Source organism: Lycium barbarum, chromosome 2 (assembly GCF_019175385.1).
Source record: "Lycium barbarum isolate Lr01 chromosome 2, ASM1917538v2, whole genome shotgun sequence".
In the NCBI taxonomy this organism is placed as follows: domain Eukaryota; kingdom Viridiplantae; phylum Streptophyta; class Magnoliopsida; order Solanales; family Solanaceae; genus Lycium; species Lycium barbarum.
Genome location: NC_083338.1, coordinates 142619207 through 142639880, shown reverse-complemented (window position 1 = coordinate 142639880; position 20674 = coordinate 142619207). Strand labels below are relative to the sequence as shown.

Genomic DNA, 20674 nt, shown 5'->3' with positions numbered 1-20674 from the left:
ACAAAGAATATCTAAGGGCAATATGATGGTAAATGGTTAAAAAACTGATTTTATCCTGTGCACACCTGAAGGGTAGCGGCTACGGGTTCCCATGTCATAAAAAAGGGTTAAAATTCACGATTTAAGTGGTAACACTATCGTCAGAATCATATAAAAAATTAGAGGATAAAAAAAGTTCTTATCCTTACAAGTAGTTTAGCTTTTAGAAAATATGAAAGGTAAATAAAATAAAGTTTATATTTTTCTTTACTACATAGTTGTTTAAGAAAGAAAACAATTGTGTAAGGATAACAATGATATGAAAAGAAAATGGTGAAAATCAAAATCAAAATTATCATGTTGTTATTTGACCTGGATACTTTTAAATATTTTTGGATTCATTTGTATTTTGATTTGACCATTATTTTTTTTGTTGTTACTAAAATTAAGACTTATTAGTTGGTAGTATTAATCATAGTTATATGATCCTATACCATAAAGTATATATATACCTTCTTCTTTTTTTCGTAAATCAATGACTTCATTCCATAGTTAACTTAAAGCATCATCCGGAACATTGTTCCAGGGATGTCCAAATAAAGCATTAGCAGTTACAGAATCATCAAAGCATTGCTCCGAGAATGTCTATAAATAGCATAGAAAATCACATCATTATTATTAGCAATTGTTTTAGAATACATAGTTCCTTCAATGTCTGCTCAAACCATAATGTATTTAAGTTATTGTCATTCCACTCAAATAACTAATTTATTGCTAAAGTTTGTACTTAGAAAAGTAGAAACTTTAAACGCCGAGATTTCTAAAGAACTTATTTTGAGTTAAGAAGAATCTTTCACACATGTTAATGTCACGCCCCGAACCATGGCCTGGACGTAACACGGCACTCGGTGCCTGACTGCATGTGACCGAGCGAACCACATGGCTTGCTGAATCATCATGATACATAACATAAGCGGAATATAACGTGAATGCATGATGAGCCTTTATAAAACATGGTAAGTCATAATACTTAATAGAATACTTGTTTAAACATGAGTGAGCCAAAATGGCTATACGACTCCAAATGTCTGACATGACATAACTGACTTGTCTAGTCTATGAAACCTCTATCATGAGTCTGACTGGAAAACATACTTACTGGGACAAGGCCCCCAGCATACCTTTAGATGCATAATTAATTAAAGAAATACAATGTCTAAACCCCGAATGAGATGGGGCTCACCAATACGCTGGTACGTACAAATCCTAATGATCAGAATCGTCGTCCTGTAAATCCGTACCTGCATCGTGAAATACAGGCCCCCGGGAAATAAAAGGGGACGTCAGCACATTGAATGTACTGGTATGTAAAGCAACCGGAAGAACAACATGGAACATGGGATAACATGATAAGAACTGAAAGTGAAAACTTGGACATGAACATGAGCATGAGCATGAGTACATATATATATATATATGTATATATATGACATGAGTAAAACATGATAAGTAGGGAGAGCATTTCATAAACCGACACATAATATCACCACGTGGATACGTGGAGTCTGGTACCTCGCCGGACTAGCAGAGCCCCTATACCTTGCCAGGGTATAAGGTAGTAACGTACCTGATGGAACCATTTAGTGTGAAATTAAGGTATCGTCCTAACTAGGCGGAGCGATCCTTGTCCTATGGTGGCTACATAGTTTCAGGCTATCTGAGCCTTCTCGGTAATTCGTGCAACTCCCAAAAACATGAACATAATATAGTTGGCTAAGAAGCCCATGACTTTCGTGAATTTACTTGTACTTGTCTTGAAATCATGATTTCACGAAATAACTTGTAAACATGGTTTCATGAAATAGCTTGTAAACATGTTCTTGATTTATGAGTAATACAATAGTTCATAATCATATATTTGTAGTTGACTTGAAAACATGTTTATAACTTGCAAAATAAACTCATGCAGTTTCATATGAACATAATGAGAACACATGAGGAAGAATTCATGATTCATGGATTTAGCTAGGATTCCTAATATCAATAATGGAAGATTAGGAATACAATAACGAACATAGATACGAAATTCATGTACATACATACATAATTACGGGCTACCAATATGTTGGATTTAATGCCCTGGGATTTGAACTCCATAGATTCTACGAAACGGATCATGGGGAAGAACGTAGAGATTCCCACATGTGGATGGAAGTTCTACATACCTTAACTCCCTGCTTTTGAGCGTATCACAATGTCCTTCAATCCCTTCAACTTTAATCATAGCAATACAGGTCATAGGGACTCTATATTAGCAACAATATCCATGCTTTGTTCATCTAAGCATTTTATCAAACACTTGGTGGGCATGAAGCTCCACAACCTTCATTAATGGTGTTTTCTTCACCCAATCCCCACTCTATTACTTCTAGCTGATTCTACAATCTCAAATAGGTGTAATTAACATCATTCTTCATCACCCACATGAATACAACAATCCCAAGTCAACAATCCAACACTCTAGCATAGTTCATATAATTCTCTTTATCAAACTCATTTACTATTCTCCTAAGAACTCATCAATTCACAACTATAAATGATTAGAGAGTAGAAACATTACCTTTTTGAAGTCCAATCCTCTTGAATTCGGATTCTAGGGTTTCCACATCCAACAAAAATGTTCCAATCCTAACTCTATGGATTAGAAGAGTTTACTCAAGTTAGAAAGGGATTAACGACTTAAATTCAATCTAGAATCATGATAAAAACTTACCTTGGAAGATCTTGAGGTTTGGGACTTGTTCTCTATGACTTTAGAGAGAATTTTCGTGAATAGGGTGTTGGGGAAATAAACCCCAAATCCCAAATATAACAAAAAAACGCGTAAACCCGACTTTTGACCCGAAATCGACCTGTTTCGCGATGGGTCCGCGATGCGGGTGCATCGCACATCAGTCTGCAGCTAAAAACTCAGAGTTGCGCGATCGGTCCGCGAAGCGGGACCATCGCGCGCTCTCTCACGCGGCAGCACGCGCCGCGAGAAGCGGCGGGTGTCGGTTCTGCACAGTGTTTGGTAAAATGGGCATAACTTCTTGTACAAAGCTCTGTTCAAGACCCATAATATACCGTTGGAAAGCTATTTCAAAGGGATACAACTTTCATCAAGGAAGTTTTCCCAAATTCCAAATTAATAAAGGGGTTATGGTCGTCGGAAGTAAGACCTTCTACAAACTCACTTGCAAACATGCCCCGTAGAGTGGCTTCCACCTTTTCTTTGCCCAAAGACATTTCTTATGATTTAATTGGTTTTCAAAACACTTCCTATAACCCTCATATTGGTTCCATTATATTATCATCTTATGAGTCAAACTTTTGCCCGAAGCTACGAGGTGTTACAGTTAACTTATTCTAAATAAAATAAAATATTATTGTTCTCAATTTTCAAACTTATATATGTTTGAAAATCATTTTTTACACTTTTACTTTATAAATAAGATTTATTTGTTCAATAAATATACATAATATATGTTAGAAAGAGAAAAAGTATCATAATATCCAAAAAAAAAAGGTTAAAAATTTAGAAAAGGTACTTAAAAGGTTCAATTGAGACAGAGGGGTTGGGCCCGCGGGGGGGCGGGGAGAGGGGGAGGAGGAGAGGTGTCAGTTTATTGTTTAAAGTTGGTTGATTTTTAAAAGCAAAATTGAAGGAGGGAAATGATGTTCACCAATAGAAACTATGATATAATTTTGAGCAAAAGACTTAATAAAAGTAATAAAAGAATTATTAAAGGACTAAAAGAAATTCTATATCTAATTAAGGAACTAACATGATATTCTAGCACTATATATCATCCGTCTTTTCTAATTTCATAGAATTTTTGTTATTAAGTACATTGCATTAAGAAATAAGATGATAATTGAAATTTTGTAAAAGTAATTTGATTCAATGTACTTAAACAAGCCATATTATAATTTGTCATAATTATGTTATTTAATATTTTCCGCGCATCGCGCGGATACAAATACTAGTTATATAAAATATAAATATACTGCATGATATGTGTTAAATGATTTGCCGTAAACACTGAATGTGATAATACGAAGTGTGAAAAAGTTTATTTTTAAAAAAAATTGGGGAAGTTGCCATTGCCAAGGGTGTGCCGATTTAAATTTTTATAAATAAAAGGAATATCTTGTCATTGCTCTATGTAAGTTACGATTTTTTCTGTTATTAGATGAAGAACACCCGTGCTGCCCACGGGCCCAACTATTTCAATTTCAATATGATTCATTTATGTTTCGATTGCTAATGAAAAAAGAAAAAATTTAAAATTAAACTCAATTTTATTTTTGCTTATTTCAATTTAATTTTTATGTTGCGTGCACTCAATAGGAATGTAAATATACTTCTGTCCTATTCAATAAAACTAACATTGGAACCATCTCTACTTCGACGTAGACCAATTTTCTAAATTTTTAATTTGTGACTATATTATTCCATTCTTTTTTACTTTAAACTCGAAATCTTAAACCGTAAAAGCAAGTAATATATCAATTTTCTTTTGTGTTTTTTTCCCCTGGATATTCCCCGCTTGTTTAGTATCTCTCTTGTTTTTTTTTTTGGGTTTTAATAGAATATATATTATGATAAGTTTTTAACCCCAAATAGAGCTTAATGATTAATTGAATGAAAATTTGGCTAAAATGAAAAAGATACTGAATGAACTCAAAATACTTTTATTCCAAGGAATACTTTTTTTTTTTTTGTCTCAAATTGAATTTCACTTTTTGATATGTAGAAATAATTTTAACTTCAAGCTTCTAATTTATCCTTAATAAGATGATTTATAGTCACACGAGTATGTATGATACCTTTTAAATCACAAGTGTCAAGTGTTCTTTTTCTTAAACTTTGTGTCTAGTCAAATATAGTGTCACATTAAATAGGACGGACATAGTACCAACAATGTTGTAATTCTATAATCTAATTTGTCCTATAAAATAAATAAAATAAAAGTTGAATTCACAAGTCAAAACTCAACATAATCAAATAACTAAGAAGTTATATAAAATTACCAGATATGTTTAGAAAACTAAATTAACTTTGCTAATGAAATAAAAAGATTCAACTGTGAGTAAATTTATAAAGTCTCTAGAACATAAACTCTAAAGCGATGCATTATCCCTAAAATATAAGATGCATTCTACTACTTTAAATGTAATAATATATTCTTATATTTTTTATAATATTTCAAATACTTTTAACATTCCTCAGAAAATAATTTTTTATTTTTTGTTTTCTTAGATTAAAATTCGAAGGTGATGCTAGGAAGAGTGAAAAAATTGATCTATTTTATAGATAACTAATCCTTTATGGGCTAAGTAATGATTCCCGGTAATGACCAGTTGGTGAGAAAGAATAAGGAATTTTTACTTAGTTTAGCTTCTTCTAAGAGATAATTATTGATAATAACTACCTTTTAATTTATTTATATTTAGTAGGTACAATGATTTTTGTAAATTACCATTCGTAGCTGTATCAAAATACATCAAGTTAGAGTGGTTTAACCCAGGTTCAAACCTAGCCAACAACATTATTTTTCTTATATATTTTTCCTAACTTCTTCTCCTTATATTTTGAGCGTATTTAACTGTATTTCGTCATATGTATCATCAAGTTGGAGTGGATGAGAGGTTATTGGGCGTGGCTCTGCCCCTTCCCACTCAAGTTTGAACCCAGCCAACAACACTACTGTTCTTATATATTTTTTCTAGCTTCTTCTCTTTGTATTTGAGTGTATTTTCGTCATCTGTATCTCATATGTATTTGACCTTAGTGTCTCGTATCTGAATGTATTTGAGCCAAATACATATGAGATGAGTATATTTGGCCAAGTCAAATACATTAGCTACGCATTGTAATTTGACAAATAGTAATTAAGAGTCTTATATAAGGTAATTATATTTATAAGATAGTTATATTTATAAGTTTGCTAAAAAATAATAATAGCTGCTCACAATAGTAGAAGGGCCAGTTGGCCAAAGCATGCAGAGTTCAACAAAAAGGCGGGTACGTGTGGGCCGGAGAGTTATTGTGTGGAAAAAAGTAAGATTGTGGATAATGACATTAGAAAAGGGACAATTTAGTCAAGGTACTCAAGAAATTACACTACAGCTACGGTAAGATTCCTTTTTGACCAGTTATATAACTCTATTTTACCTGAAATTATGAAAATACCCTTAAAGTGCCAATCAAGCATGTTGACCTGTATGCTTATCCCCATTTATGGTATAGTAGAATAGAAAGTAGAACGGAAAAGAGCTAAATATGTCCCTGCACTATTGGAAAAAGATTAAATATACTTCTGGTTATATTTTGGATCCAAATATATCCTTGTCGTTATACCATTGACTCAAATATACCGTTCTTCAATTAAAATTGTCTATCTTGGTCATCCTATCCTATTTGGCGGTGACATTTGATGAGGTGGATGCCACATGACATTGCCACCTCATCACCCTAACCCATTTTACTACTCCCCTCTTTCATCACTAAAATTTCCACCCCCTCCAACACCATTGCCACCATTACCGCTATATAGTTACAACTCTAAAAAAAAAAAAAGAGGACTTATTATTGAAATTAGGTAGTAAATAGCCGTTTAATTTATCGAGAATAAGGAGAAGACAACTGAAGTATGGGTATCAAAGCTAATCTCAAGTTCTCAACCATGACATAAACTTAGTCCTGCAATCCACTTGTGTTACCCAGAAACTTTCTGTAATATATGGTTAGCCTAATCTAATTATTAGACCTCTGGAAGAAAAACAAAATATAATAGCTAAATCGCTGTTGTTATAAATGTTTAATTACATTAGCTAATCTCAATAGTAAGTCCTTTTTTTCTAGAGCTATAACTATATCGCTATAATGGCGGCAATGGTGGTGGAGGAGGTGAAAATTTTAGTGGTGGAGAAGGGAGTAGTAAAATGGGTTAGAGGTGATAAGGTGACAATATCACATGGCATCCACCTCATCAAATGTCACTGTCACGTAGGATAGGGTGTTCAAAGGTGAACAACTTTAACGGAGGAAGGATATATGTAGGATAGGATGTTCAAAGGTGAACAACTTTAACGGAAGAAGGATATATTTGAGTTAGTAGTATAACAACAGGGGTATATTTGGACTCAAAATATAACGAGGGGTATACTTAACCCCTTCTCAATAATACAAAGGTATATTCGGCCCTTTTCCGAAAGTAGAATATGCTCCTTCGGGCCTCCGATTAAAAAACAATAAATTATGCGGTGAATTCATATACTCCGTAAGAATAATAGAGTAGGGGAAAAAAAAGCAGATAAGAAAAGCTCTATCTTGATGACAAGTATCACCTTATTCGTGTCTAGCTGATTTTGTGAAATCATCTAAGGAGATTATGAGCCGGTTTGGATGGGCTTAAAAAAGGCAGCTTATAAGCTGCTTTAGATAAGCTAAGTCAAACAGGCTTAATTATTTTTTTAGAGCTATTTTAAGTATAAAATGGCTTTAAGAGTCAAACACTCAAAGAAGCTGAAAACAGCTTATTATAAGCCAATCCAAACAGGCTCTATATATGAAACAGTTGGGATCCGTAATTTAGCTAGAGATTTCGAGTTCAAATTAAATTAGGTAAATAGATAATTTAGCTTCTTGGTGGGAAGCGAGAGTCATCACTTTTGTTTTGGTAAATATAAATAGTTTTCAAAATAATTACGTTTAGCTCGACAAAACCATTTTGAGTTCTAAAACAACAACCAAAAAACAAAAACAAAAAAAAACAAAAAAAAAACAAACAAACAAAAAAATCAAAGCAAGTAACTTTTTGGAGCAAATTTATATACTCAAGAAAAAGTCAAAAACAATTTTAAATGAAACAAGACTCCTTTAAAATCTAAGTTCCACCAAAATTGAATAGCAAATATATACTCCTTCCGTTCACTTTTACTTGTCCACTATCTAAAAATAATTTTTTATATTTACTTGTCTACTTTAGCATATCAATAGAAAGATAAAAAAATTAAAATAAAAAAACTTGTTTTATCTTAACATTAATTAATTACTTATTTCTAAGTCATTTTCTAAGTCTATTAAAACTATACACCAATTAATATAGATATTATGACAATATATATATATATATATATATATATTTCATTTATTAATTCTCAAAATGCATGTAAAGTCAAAAGTAAACAAATAAAAGTGAAAGAAGGGAGTATTTGAAATTGCCAAAAGAATTGGGCCACTCCAACAAATCCAGTAGATCCACTACAAGAAAGACGTTTTTTGTCAACAAGTTTTCTTTAGCCATACAAAAATACTTTTAGCAACGACAAAAAAGTCATTGCACGTCGTGGCAATAACAATGATTGGAAAAAATTTCCGCAACAATAAAAAAAATTGTTGCTAAAAGCCAACTTAACGCAACAAAAATTATCGGTGCCACAATTTACACTTGGTTGTTAAAGGCTTAAAGCATTATACAGTCGTGACTTATGAAAATATTTAGCAAGCAATATAAATTATTGTTGGGACAAATCAGAAATTTTTCCAACAATTTTCAATTGTTGCAAAAATCTCGGGAAAGTTAGTTAATACGAAATAGTTAATACGAAAACTTTTAGCAACCATGGTTATTGTGGCTATAAATTACTCTTCGTCAACAATACTTTACATTGTACAACTTTAACAACAACTTAAGAGTAGTTGCTATATACGCAATTAATTACATCTAGAAGAATGGGAAGTAATTAATGCTCTAGCTAGTTGGTGATTATAGTCTTCAGTTCAGGTAAATAATATAGGACAATGATTTTAATGCGCTTCGATTTCTTTTTCATAAAAATGTTTTCCATCTTTTACTTTAAGCACGCTATAACTCAACGATTATACGTACTCATTGCACCTAAATTAAATAATTAAGCAAACCCTACAGTCCTACTCATATACTAATTTCTTTTCTTCCCGTTAAAACCTGAAGGGGAGGAACGTCAGAATACCACGCACGCACCTGCCTAGCTTCCCAGTTTGTTTAATATTTCTTGTACTTTTTCAGTTTTGGAATTATTTTTTGCGGCTTAGCTGCTCCTGGCGTGGAATGCATGCAAATATGCTAGTATATCAAAAGTATAAATAGGAAAACAAAGAAAAACGCTATTTGTTTTTTCGTTTCTAATTTTCCTTTTTGTATCATGGTCCACTTGGAAGTCGCAATTCTCATATATATATGCTAAAAAAACTATACAGATAAAGTTGATTATACATTGCTAGTTCTCAAAAGTAGAGGCAGCGACTAAGAGAAAATACCACGTGAAGTAATACATTAAAGTTATGAGCTATGTGAAATTAAATGAAGCTATAGTATTTATGAGCAAATACTTACATGCTCTGAGTTTACTTGGTATATAGATCCAAAGGATTAAGAACTTATTCCGTAGTTACAAATACCTACGAGCGAAGAATCTAGGGCATATATGCAATGTAGTTGTACAGGGAATTTAATCATTTTTACGTATCAGATGTACCCATTCTTTCCACATATTTTCCTTAAAAAAATAAAATAGAAACCATGCCCTCCTTGTGTCGAAGTGATATTTATTCTATTATCCAACTCGATTTCGTGTTTCCAATTTTATTCATAAAAAATTAACATAAGATGTGAAATGTTGCTGTTCTAATATATTGATACTGATCTTCTAATATCTAATAATAAAATGAAAAGTCGCCTATTTGCCCCTAATTTTCTGGCCATGAACTGCGCATTTGAAATTAATTTTCATAACTTCGGAAAAGAGAATCATAAAATGGATTTTGGTGATTTAAAAAACACAATGTATTTGACACTCCTCAAACATATTACATAAATTAAGATTAAGACGTCTAAATCTAAATGTATATTTGAATATTAAGATTTAGATTCTGGATCTAAACATACATGTAAATATTATATTAACATATGAATACTAAATAATTAAGACTGTTAGTTATTCCAACATCTGAATGTATGTAGAATTCGCTTTTATTTAAAATTTACTAAATACAAAATATATAAAAATACAAAATTAATCAATATTATATCAATAAAATATTTTAATAATATATATGTCGATTGCTAGCTAGTGGTGATAGACAATGGCAGTGGTTTTGGGTGTCTTCGATCGAGGATTGTATTGGTTAATAGTGGTGTTGTAGGTAGTAGCTAGTGATAATGATGGCTAATAGTAGAAGTTGATGGTAGTAGTTGGTGGCCGTGGTAGATGGATGATAGTGTGAAAGCTAATTGTGGTGGTGAATGATGATGGTCGTTGGAAATATATAATGGTGATTGATGGTAGTGATTATCAATAGTGATCGGTGGTTATTGTGGTAATGGTGGTTGGTGGTAATGATTGTGAATAGTAGCTAGTGATGGTGACGACTGATTGTATAGTGATTGACAGTGGTGGTTATGACTGAGGAAGGTGATTGTGGGTAGTGGGTGCATGGTGATAGTTTTTAATGATGAGTGACAACGGCGGTAGTTGATAATGATAGGGAATGACAGTTGCGGTTAATTGATGAAATTGGTGAGCAACCATCTTTATAGATTTTTAATAGACATCTCAATAATATTAACACTTGTCACATATATGTTAATCGTTTAGACATATTCAGGACCGCTAAGTAGCTGCAAATAAATATAAAAATTACTAAAATCTCAACAATTAAGATTTAAATATAAAAGAAAGATTTTTTAAGCAATAGTCAACAAATTGGAATTCAACAGACGCACTTAATGGGACCATTTCAAGCCACATCACCTTTATATTCTATTTTTATTTTCTTTGACACGAAATGAAGCCTTGACTTGGACTCAGAACCAATAGTCTTACTAAATTTTCTTTGAACAACCTTGGTTCAAAATTGTAGCTCTTTGTATAATCAGCGAATTCCTTCTTTCGTTGACTTGGACTCAGAACCAATAGTCTTACTAAATTTTCTTTCAACAACCTTGGTTCAAAATTGTAGCACTTTGTATAATCAGCGAATTCCTTATTTCGTTGTCTAATTCATGAAGCTTGATCGTTTGGCATTTGTTAACCTTTCTTGAGTGTTTGCAAACCCTATTTCTTTTTTACTGGTTTCCTTTTAAAAATAAAATTTAAATTTTTTAAGATTTCCAAAATCACGGTTATCTAATCTTTGAGCTTCTTTACAGTCTTGAGAGCTTTGAAAATTTGAGTTTCGAAATCTTCAAAAACGGTTTAACTTGTTTTCCGGCAAAAAGAGTGGCTCAAAAAAAAATTGCTAGAGTTTTCGAAAGACTCAAAAACAGTTTTTTTTTTTTTTAGAACTTCAAACAAATTCCACATACCTCTTTTTTCCTTGAAATTCTGTTTTTCCTAACCCTATAACATATTATTGAGTTACGGTAAACTTTAGTCGGTTTTTAAACTATATATACTTCAAAATAATGGGAGTTATTTTTAGGGATATTTTTAGGATTGTAAAATTGATTATCAGAATAATTTTCTCTATTATTTACGAGTCTCATGAATGAATGAAACACTAATTAAAAACGAAGATCAACACCCCACCCTTGTACAAGAGAACGCATGGCCGCATGGGGTGATCTAGCATTACGCAAGTGAAAAACTAGTGATTTTTTCTTTTTGTAAATAATTACAACTATATTATTATTACCGATATTTAAGAGAATGCATGAGGGGCTAAGCATGATGATTGATGACAGTGAATGCGAGAGTGAATCTAGCATTATGAGAGGGTTAGTTATTTAAATTGTGATTGGTGAATTATATTCATTTAGTTAAAAAATATTTTCATCATATTAAAACGATTGAACTTTATCTATTATAATGGTAAAGTCACTAAATTTTATCCTAAGGTCATATGGTATTGGTTGTCACATTAAAGTAACCAAAATTTTACTGGCTATTATAATATTGAAGTCACTAAATTTTGTCCACCATAATACTAAACCTACCCATCAACAATTTTATTATTGTATGAATAAGGTTTTAACTTAATTGTTATAATGGATAAAGTTACGTTATTTTAATATGATAAAATAATTTTATGATTGTATTGTCATGAGTGAAATTTTGTTACTTTAATTTAACAAGGAATAATTTAGTGACGTTTTTTTGTAAGGGTGAAATTCAATGATGATCGTACGTGAAATTTACCTCGTTAAAATAGTGGGTGTGATTATGCTCACTATTTTGACTTTGACCATTTATAAACATTTGGAAAAGTTAGAACATGTTTATATACATATACTCCGTATGTATTATATATTTATAATACAGATATACAGAATGATTTGACCCGTACAATATTTCATTTGACTCTCAATTGTTGAAGATTTATGAAATTTAGGTGAAGATAAGATCAGAGGCGGATCCAGGATTTGAAGATTCCGGGTGCCACATTTCGTTGAATCCAAATAAAGTAAGTTTTTGATTGGTTCGATTGACTTTAGGCTTCGAATCAAATTATTCGCCTTTTAAGTTTATATAAACAAATTGATTGAACGAAAAAAAAATAGTTATTACAACCCGGCATAACTGAAATGTTGTTTTGATGGGAAAGAGAAGATTTTTGGATTAAGAAACTTCTGATTATTTAACTTTTTATATTTTAGCACATACTAATAAGGGCAAAAAAAAAAGGTCAAGATTAATAAATAAAGATAGTCACTAATACTAATAACTAAAAGCAAATTAAGAGGAGGAACTAAGGAAAATAAAAGAAAAGGAAAGAGATAAAAAGCTTACTTATCTGGTTTCTCTTGATTACATATTTTCTTAATTTCTTCAAGTGTATACTTAGATGATTGATTACTTATCTTGTTTTGCATTTTAAGGATTTAGATTAAATTAACTTAATAAACATCTTGGTCATAGTTAATGATAATTTTAGAAGCACATTCACTGACATTGATAAGAAAAATCCCAAGCTCCACAAAATTTTGCAACTATTAATAGCATTACTTTCATTTCATATCTTTTACATTCATATATAAATTTATTTTAATGACATGGAACTATTTAAAATTTCAAATAATTATCTTCTCTTTTCTCTCACCCAACCCTTTGATTACTTAACTTCTTTTATTTGGCAATATAACGAAAATTAAAAAATAAAACAAAAATATGCCATATTATGGTTCAAATGGGGCGGCCGACTCTTACCATCTTAAGCTTCTTTGAAATGAATCGATTTTTATTTCATTTAAAACCATTAATTTCTTTTACTCTTAATTTAAATTCCAACCCGTAGGAACTTTTCACAAATCGAGAAGTATATAAAATTGGTATGTGATCCTCATATAACTTTAAAATTACAGAGGTAGGCTAATAAAAATGTGGGAGATAATATAATTTCTATACTAAAAGACATCAATTATACCCCGTACTCGGTAGTTAGACAATCTCATTCATTAAGATTAAGTTTATATGTAGATGTAAAATATATTGGAGCAGCAAGTGAAAATAGTAATAAACGTGTCTTGAGTTGGGCTCGAACCCTCATCTCATGGGTGGCAACTCCTGCTATTGTCCACTGGCACTCTCGCATAATTTATTAGTCAGGGTGCCAATTTAATTAATCATACACTTTCACATGGATATATACATAGCGTTTTCGCCGAAGCTCGCGGGTGGCGTGGCACTCCCTGGGCCCTTAGTAGGTCCGCCCCTGGATAAGATTAATCATCACGAATCACGATGATGCAAAGTAGATGTAACAATTGAAACATGAGAAACTGGTTCCTGGTTTTACTTTTAACTAGATGGCCTATGCGCACGGGCCCAACACTTCGGATTATAGTATATTTATGTATATGTAGTTGTGTTTAGATAATGATAATATATATATATATATATATATATATATATATATATATATATATATATACTATGTTCAAAATACGATTAATATAACATTGTAGTTTGTGCTCCGTATCTAGAACTTTATTTTATTCGTGTTTGCTACGAAAATTTATTAATACTTTTTAAAAGAAAAGACTTGTTTAAAAATAAACTATTTTCCTTTCTTTGAGATAAAACAATAGCAATATTTAAGCATCAGTTGATACTTTCAATTTTAATTCGATTAATTTAACGGTGTAAAATACTTATTATTTTTTATCAAATTTTGATTTAGATAATTCTAATTCAAATTATTAAATTAATTGTACATGTTTAAAACGAAACAAAGTAGAAATTAATTTTTTCCTTATTCTAAAGAGTCCATCATTATTGATTTAATTGTTTGATTTTCTAAGCATTTGTTTTTTAACATTGTTTGTTTTATTAATATGGGATTCACATTTTTTTTTAATATTGCTTGATTCTGTTAATACGGGGTCCACTTTTTTTTTTCCCGTGAGTTTGGATGTGGTCAGTTCCACTTTTTTTTCTTGTTTTTTTTTTTTTAAAGGGACAACGGACGATGAAGCAGTGGTCTAAACCCATGCTTTATATAGTTTCTTCTTTTTTTATTTTTATTTTTTATATTGTTTGGTGTCGTTTAGTATGGGGCCCACCCTTTTGGACATTATTAGTTTGCATTATTTTTATGTATAATATATATATATATATATACTATGTTCAAAACACGATTGATATAACATTGTAATTTGTGTTCCGTATCTAAAACTTTATTATATTAGTGTTTACTAAGAATACAAAGTCTGCACTTTTTTTTTTTTGACATTGTTTATTTTTTTAATATGGGATTCACTTTATATATATATATATATATTGCTTGATCTTGTCAATATGGGATACTATGTTCAAAACACGATTAATATAACATTGTAGTTTGTGCTCCGTATTTAAAACTTTATTATATTAGTGTTTGCTACAAATACGCATGGTGTTTAATATGGGGCCCAAAATTATTTTCACATTTATTAGAGTAAGGAAAAAATGAAAAAGTAATTAAATTCTATCTTATTTTAATATATAAGTATTTTAAGTATGTTACTGTACAATAATTTCATTTGCTCCCACTAATGGATTGATACGCACGCGGTAATGAATTCATCATTATTGACTTAATGAGATACTTTGGAAATTACATGAATATTGTTTGATTTTTTAATATGGTGTGCACTTTTTTTTTTGGACATTATTAATTTGCATTATTTTTATGCATATATATATATATACTATGTTCAAAATACGATTAATATAACATTGTAGTTTGTACTCCGTATCTAAAACTTTATTATATTAGTGTTTACTACGAATACAAAGTCTTTTTTGACATTATTTTTTTTGAATATGGGTTCAATTTTTTTTTTTTTTTATATTGCTTGATTTTGTTAATATGGGGTCCACTTTTTTTACCGTGAGTTTGGAGATGGTGGGTTCCACTTTTTTTTTTTTTTAATATATATTGCTTGATGTTGTTTAGTACGGGGTCAATATATATGGGGCCCACAATTATTTTTTTACAATTTTTTTTATGGGCCTGTTTAATATGAGGCCCAATTTTTTATTTTTATTTTATATATATATTATGTTCAAAACATGATTGATATAACATTGTAATTTGTGCTCCGTATCTAAAACTTTATTATATTAGTGTTTGCTAAGAATACAAAGTCTGCATTTTTTTTTTTACATTGTTTATTTTTTTAATATGGGATTCATTTTTTTTTATAAATTGCTTGATTTTGTCAATATGGGATACTATGTTCAAAACACGATTAATATAACATTGTAGTTTGTGCTCCGTATTTAAAACTTTATTATATTAGTATTTGCTATGAATACGCATCGTGTTTAATATGGGGCCCACATTTTTTTTAACATTGTTTGTTTTTTAAATATGGGATTCACTTTTTTTTTTCAATATTGCTTGATTTTGTTAATATGTGGTCCACTTTTTTTTTCTCGTGAGTTTGAATGTGGTGGGTTCCACTTTTTTTTTAATACTGGATGTTGTTTAATATCGGGCCCACAATTTTTTTTAATATCGGATGTTGTTGAATATGGGGCTCACAATTTTTTATTTTTTTTTTACATTTTTTTTAGGGCCTATTTAATATGGGGCCCAATTTTTTTATTTTTTTTTATGTTGGCGGGGGGTTCACACACGGACGACGAAAGAAGCACCAACCGGTGCTTCTAATATAGTAGAAAAATCTATTCTTTATTTAACCTTGAATTCAAGCCGTTGTCCGTTTATTATTTTATGCTGGAAATTTAATTCAACATATTGAGAGAACGTGGGTTAAGGAGATAGAATTGATAAAAGTCTTGCCGAACTTGAATTGGATTTACTGTAATAATTCTCACTTTTTATGGTCCGAGTAGTTTGACTCACAAAATTTATACGTTTATAATGCAGAATGGTAAAATAGAATGTTGTAAGACGCACCGGTTGTATTGCACACCAAAAGTAGTTAATAAATCTCCCAAAAAAACAGTAATTCCACATAAGTTGGTTGACCTTAGAAATTAAAAGATAATCAATCAAAAATCAGCCGGGCGTCAAACAAATACGAACTTCATATAAAAGGTCAAAGAAATTACCTCAAATGAGTACTCGCACAGATGAAAAATAATTTTAATAGACTCAAAAATAGCCCTACTACTTCTGGCACAAAATCGGAGTAAAAAATACTTTAATAGACTCAAATCATTCTCTTTAAAGAAAATTCTATTTACATACTTTACCTTGTTCAGAAGTTCCTCAGAGAAGAAGGGGTTGAGAGGAGCTGCTGCAAAATTAGAGATCGAAGACAGCTATGAAATATGAGATTAAAGACTAATTTCCGAAGTTTTATCAACATAAATAGAAGAGAAGCAGTAGCAAAAGATGAATTTGACATTTTAAGCAAGAAGTAAGAGCCAGAATGCTCTGCACTGCTGAAAAATCTAGAAGATACATTAGATGTGCAAAGGCTACGACTCAGATTAGAAGACACGTAATCAATTTCTTTTATAAGTACATATCCAAATTGAAGCATACAACTGAAAAGTAAAATATGGAAGTGCGACAAATATCACCTTTCATTCTTCAACTCTAATCTTCAATAGTTAAGTGATAAAGGAGTAATATTCCGAATGTTAGAAATCCTATCGTCATTTGATTTGCACGGTTAGCTGCTGCTTGTGGGATACTAAATGTTGCTTGATTTATAATAAACATCACATTAAACTTTCTTCAAACAGCAACTTCAATAACACAACTACGGATCGTAGTTCTCAAAACACGTTGAACATGTCAAATTGCTTTTAGTTGCCATCAACTATTACAAATAACAGTAATATGGAAGGCTAGAGTTGGTATTAAGTCCTCAGTTAACATATCAAATATTAACTATAACATAGATGGGTTGTATACTACATTTCTTCATGTTGGCTCGCGTCAATAAATACTTAAGTTATGCACATAAAGCACAAGCAAATAATCATAGTAACAACTTTGATGTGTTACAATTTGTGAAAGTTGGTAGCAGAAATTTAGGCAGCAACCATTTGTTTAGACTCCTCCACCTCCCTCTGCTTTAACAAATTACTAACCGGAAAAAAGAGAAACAGAGCAACAGGCAACAAGAGTTAAAAGCTAACCTCCCTTATTTTCTGGTGAATTTTCAATCTCGTGAATATGTTTGGTGCCAAATCCTTCCCAATGCTGAAGAACTAACCTTCCAGATGCTGAAGAACTAACACCACGAACATCATAATACTCGAGATGCTTTCACTATATCCTGTTATTTCCAAAATCCGAGGTAAGGAACTTTTAGCTCTTCCAAAATTTAGAGAAAGGAAAAGGAAACAGAGACAAAATAGAATACCACAAATCTGCAAGTTAGAACGCTAGGTTAAAATTAGGGAAAACTACATAAAAGCCCCCCCCCCCCCCCCCCCCCCCCAACGTATACTAGGATTAATTATGACGCACCCAACCTTCGCGGAGGACCTATTACCCCCGGTCTTATTTTTTCTGTATTTTTGTACTTTTTCCGGCTGACATGGCACAATCAAAATTTGATGCCTAGTTACACAGTGGAGAGTGTTGCACACTCTTTGCCACATTGGCACCATGTCAGTGCCACGTCACTGCCACGTCGTCGCCTTCTTCTTCTTCATTTCAAAAATTCAATTAACCCATTTTCTTAATTTAACACACACATATTCAATTTCATCATCAATCATAAAAAGCTTATTTTCAAGAAATCAACCAACCTATATTCTTCCTCCATTAACACACACATATTCAACTCATGTTCTTCCTCCATTAACACACACATTCAACCCATTTTCTTCCTCCATTAACACTCACACATTCAACCCATTTTCTTTCTTTTCCAATTCATTAAAACCATTATTTGCAAGATTAACTCATCCTCTTTCTTTTCCAACTCAACACAACCATTGTTTTCAAGATTTAACTCATCTTGTTTTTGCAAAATGGGAACCCCATATGGGAATTTTGGTCAGAAACGAATGCCTGGATTTGGGTATTGGATTCACTGGAAATTTCAAGATTGGCAAAATCAGGCATTTTTGGCTTGATGGGTAACCCCACAAAAGAACCCTAAAGATTGACACAAAGAATTCTTTGCATCAATTGTGCTTCAGTTTTGTCATTTGTGTGTGTGTGTGAAAGAGAGAGCGAGAAGGGGGGAAATGGATTTGGGTGGAAAATGGGGGGGGGGGGGGGGGGGGGGAAGCTAAAAAACTTTTATAAGATTTTTGTGGAATAAAAATGTTTAATTGGATCCCTATTACTGTTTCTTTAGCCATTAATACAATGGTTGTGTTGAGTTGGAAAAGAAAAAGGATGAGTTAGATCTTGCAAATAATGATTTTGATGAATTGGAAAAGAAAGAAAATGGGTTGAATGTGTGTGTGTTAATGGAGGAAGAAAATGGGTTGAATGTGTGTTAATGGAGGAAGAATATGGGTTAGTTGATTTCTTGAAAATAAGCTTTTTATGATTGATGATGAAATTGAATATGTGTGTGTTAATGAAAGAAAATGGGTTAATTGAATTTTTGAAATGAAGAAGAAGAAGACGACGATGTGACAGTGACGTGGCACTGACATGGTGCCAATGTGGCAAAGAGTGTGCAACACTCTCCACTGTGCAACTAGGCATCAAATATAGAAAAAATAAGACCAAGGGGTAATAGGTCCCTCGCAAAGGTTGGGTGCGTCATAATTAATCCTAGTATACGTTGGGGGGGCGGGGTTATGTATTTTCCCTTAAAATTACAAGATCACAAAAACATAATCACATTGTCATGCTCTTGCTATCACTTCATATACACATACCCATTCTATCATCGGGAAACAAAAAAATAATATGCATGTACAATTACCTTATATGTGATTGCTGAAAAAGCCTATTGGGGATACTTAATTCCCTTAATAGAGAAAGCCGGAAGAGGATACAACAGTCGCCAAAGACAAATTTGAAACCAAAATAGAATTTTTTGACATATGATGGAGAAATTAACGGCAGAAATAAAAAGAACAGAACACGATATAGAGATTGAAGAGGAAGAATCACAACTTCTACGATGATGGAGAGAAATGGGGTTTCTGGTGTACACCGATCGAGAAACCAGAAGCATCCCTGCACTGATGCGGACCTGGGGTGGCTGGTTAGCTTTTAGGCTGAGATACTTTTTATTAGTTGTGAAAAGGAAACAAAGCCAGTAGAAAACTGATCGGCTGAAGCAAGGGAGAGGGGAGGGGGGGGGAGGGGGGAGGGGGGGGGGAGATCGCAGAAGACAGTAGAAAGTGGTGAATATGTGGTCTATTTTAATTTTAAAGGGGAGTAGGACGAAATTACGGAATTACCCTTCGTCGAAACAAAGGTTGTTCTATAATATAGAATATTGTTGACAATGGAATATAAAATCATTTTCCACCACCGCTTTCATAAGCAGAAATTCCGAAAAGGCGTGAATTTCTTTTTTGGCAAAAGTCTATATATATCTATATAATTGCAAGACTTGAGCTCGGTGATGTGACACTCTCTTAGGCCAGAATCTCTATTTATCTTTATTCTCAAATTAGTGAATGTATCCGCGCTTCGCGTGTTCTTTTAAAAAAGGTTCTTTTAAATAGTTATTGTTATAATTTTTGTAATAAAAATACTCATCTTTAATTTTGATCATTTTTATCTCATTACATTCCTTAACTGCAATACTATCAGTTGTTCCTTTGATCCAGTAACTTGTTGTGCCATTTGCCAAAACTAAATAATATCCTATATCTTATCGACTATATTATCATAATTAAACATTTAATTTTAAAAATAGTGAACTATAAAATAAATAGTATATTCCATATAAGAACTGAATTAGAAACCCAAAACACATAGTTTTTATGTATTTTGTAATAATTTTGTAATCTTATGATATAATATTAGTTTCATGAATAATAAATATAAAAAAGTCAATACTTTAATTTTATATTCTTATAAAATCTTATGTATCATCTTTTTCTCTTCTTTTGTATTTATAGAATTGAATTTGCAAAATAAGATATCAGATAAAAAAAACTAAGAGAAATATCAGTTTTTAAAACTTTAAAGACAAATGCTCAACACATAATTTAGTTTTCTATTTACGTAATTAATATTTTTATAATATAATCTTAATTTCAAGAATAGAAAATA

The 20674-nt window shown here is 31.6% G+C and overlaps 1 long non-coding RNA gene across 2 annotated transcripts; it reads right to left on the bottom strand.

The window, feature by feature from the left end:
• Window positions 1-12334: 12334 nt before the first annotated feature.
• On the bottom strand, window positions 12335-20096 carry LOC132627716 (uncharacterized). 2 transcript variants are annotated; one of them, XR_009577964.1, is made up of 3 exons: window positions 19368-19767; window positions 16415-17750; window positions 12335-13720 (listed from the first exon to the last, which is right to left on the bottom strand). It is a non-coding gene; the product is annotated as an uncharacterized LOC132627716 (long non-coding RNA). The 2 variants fall into 2 exon arrangements; XR_009577963.1 differs by lacking the exon at window positions 12335-13720 and having other exon boundaries at window positions 15400-17750; window positions 19368-20096.
• Window positions 20097-20674: the final 578 nt, after the last annotated feature.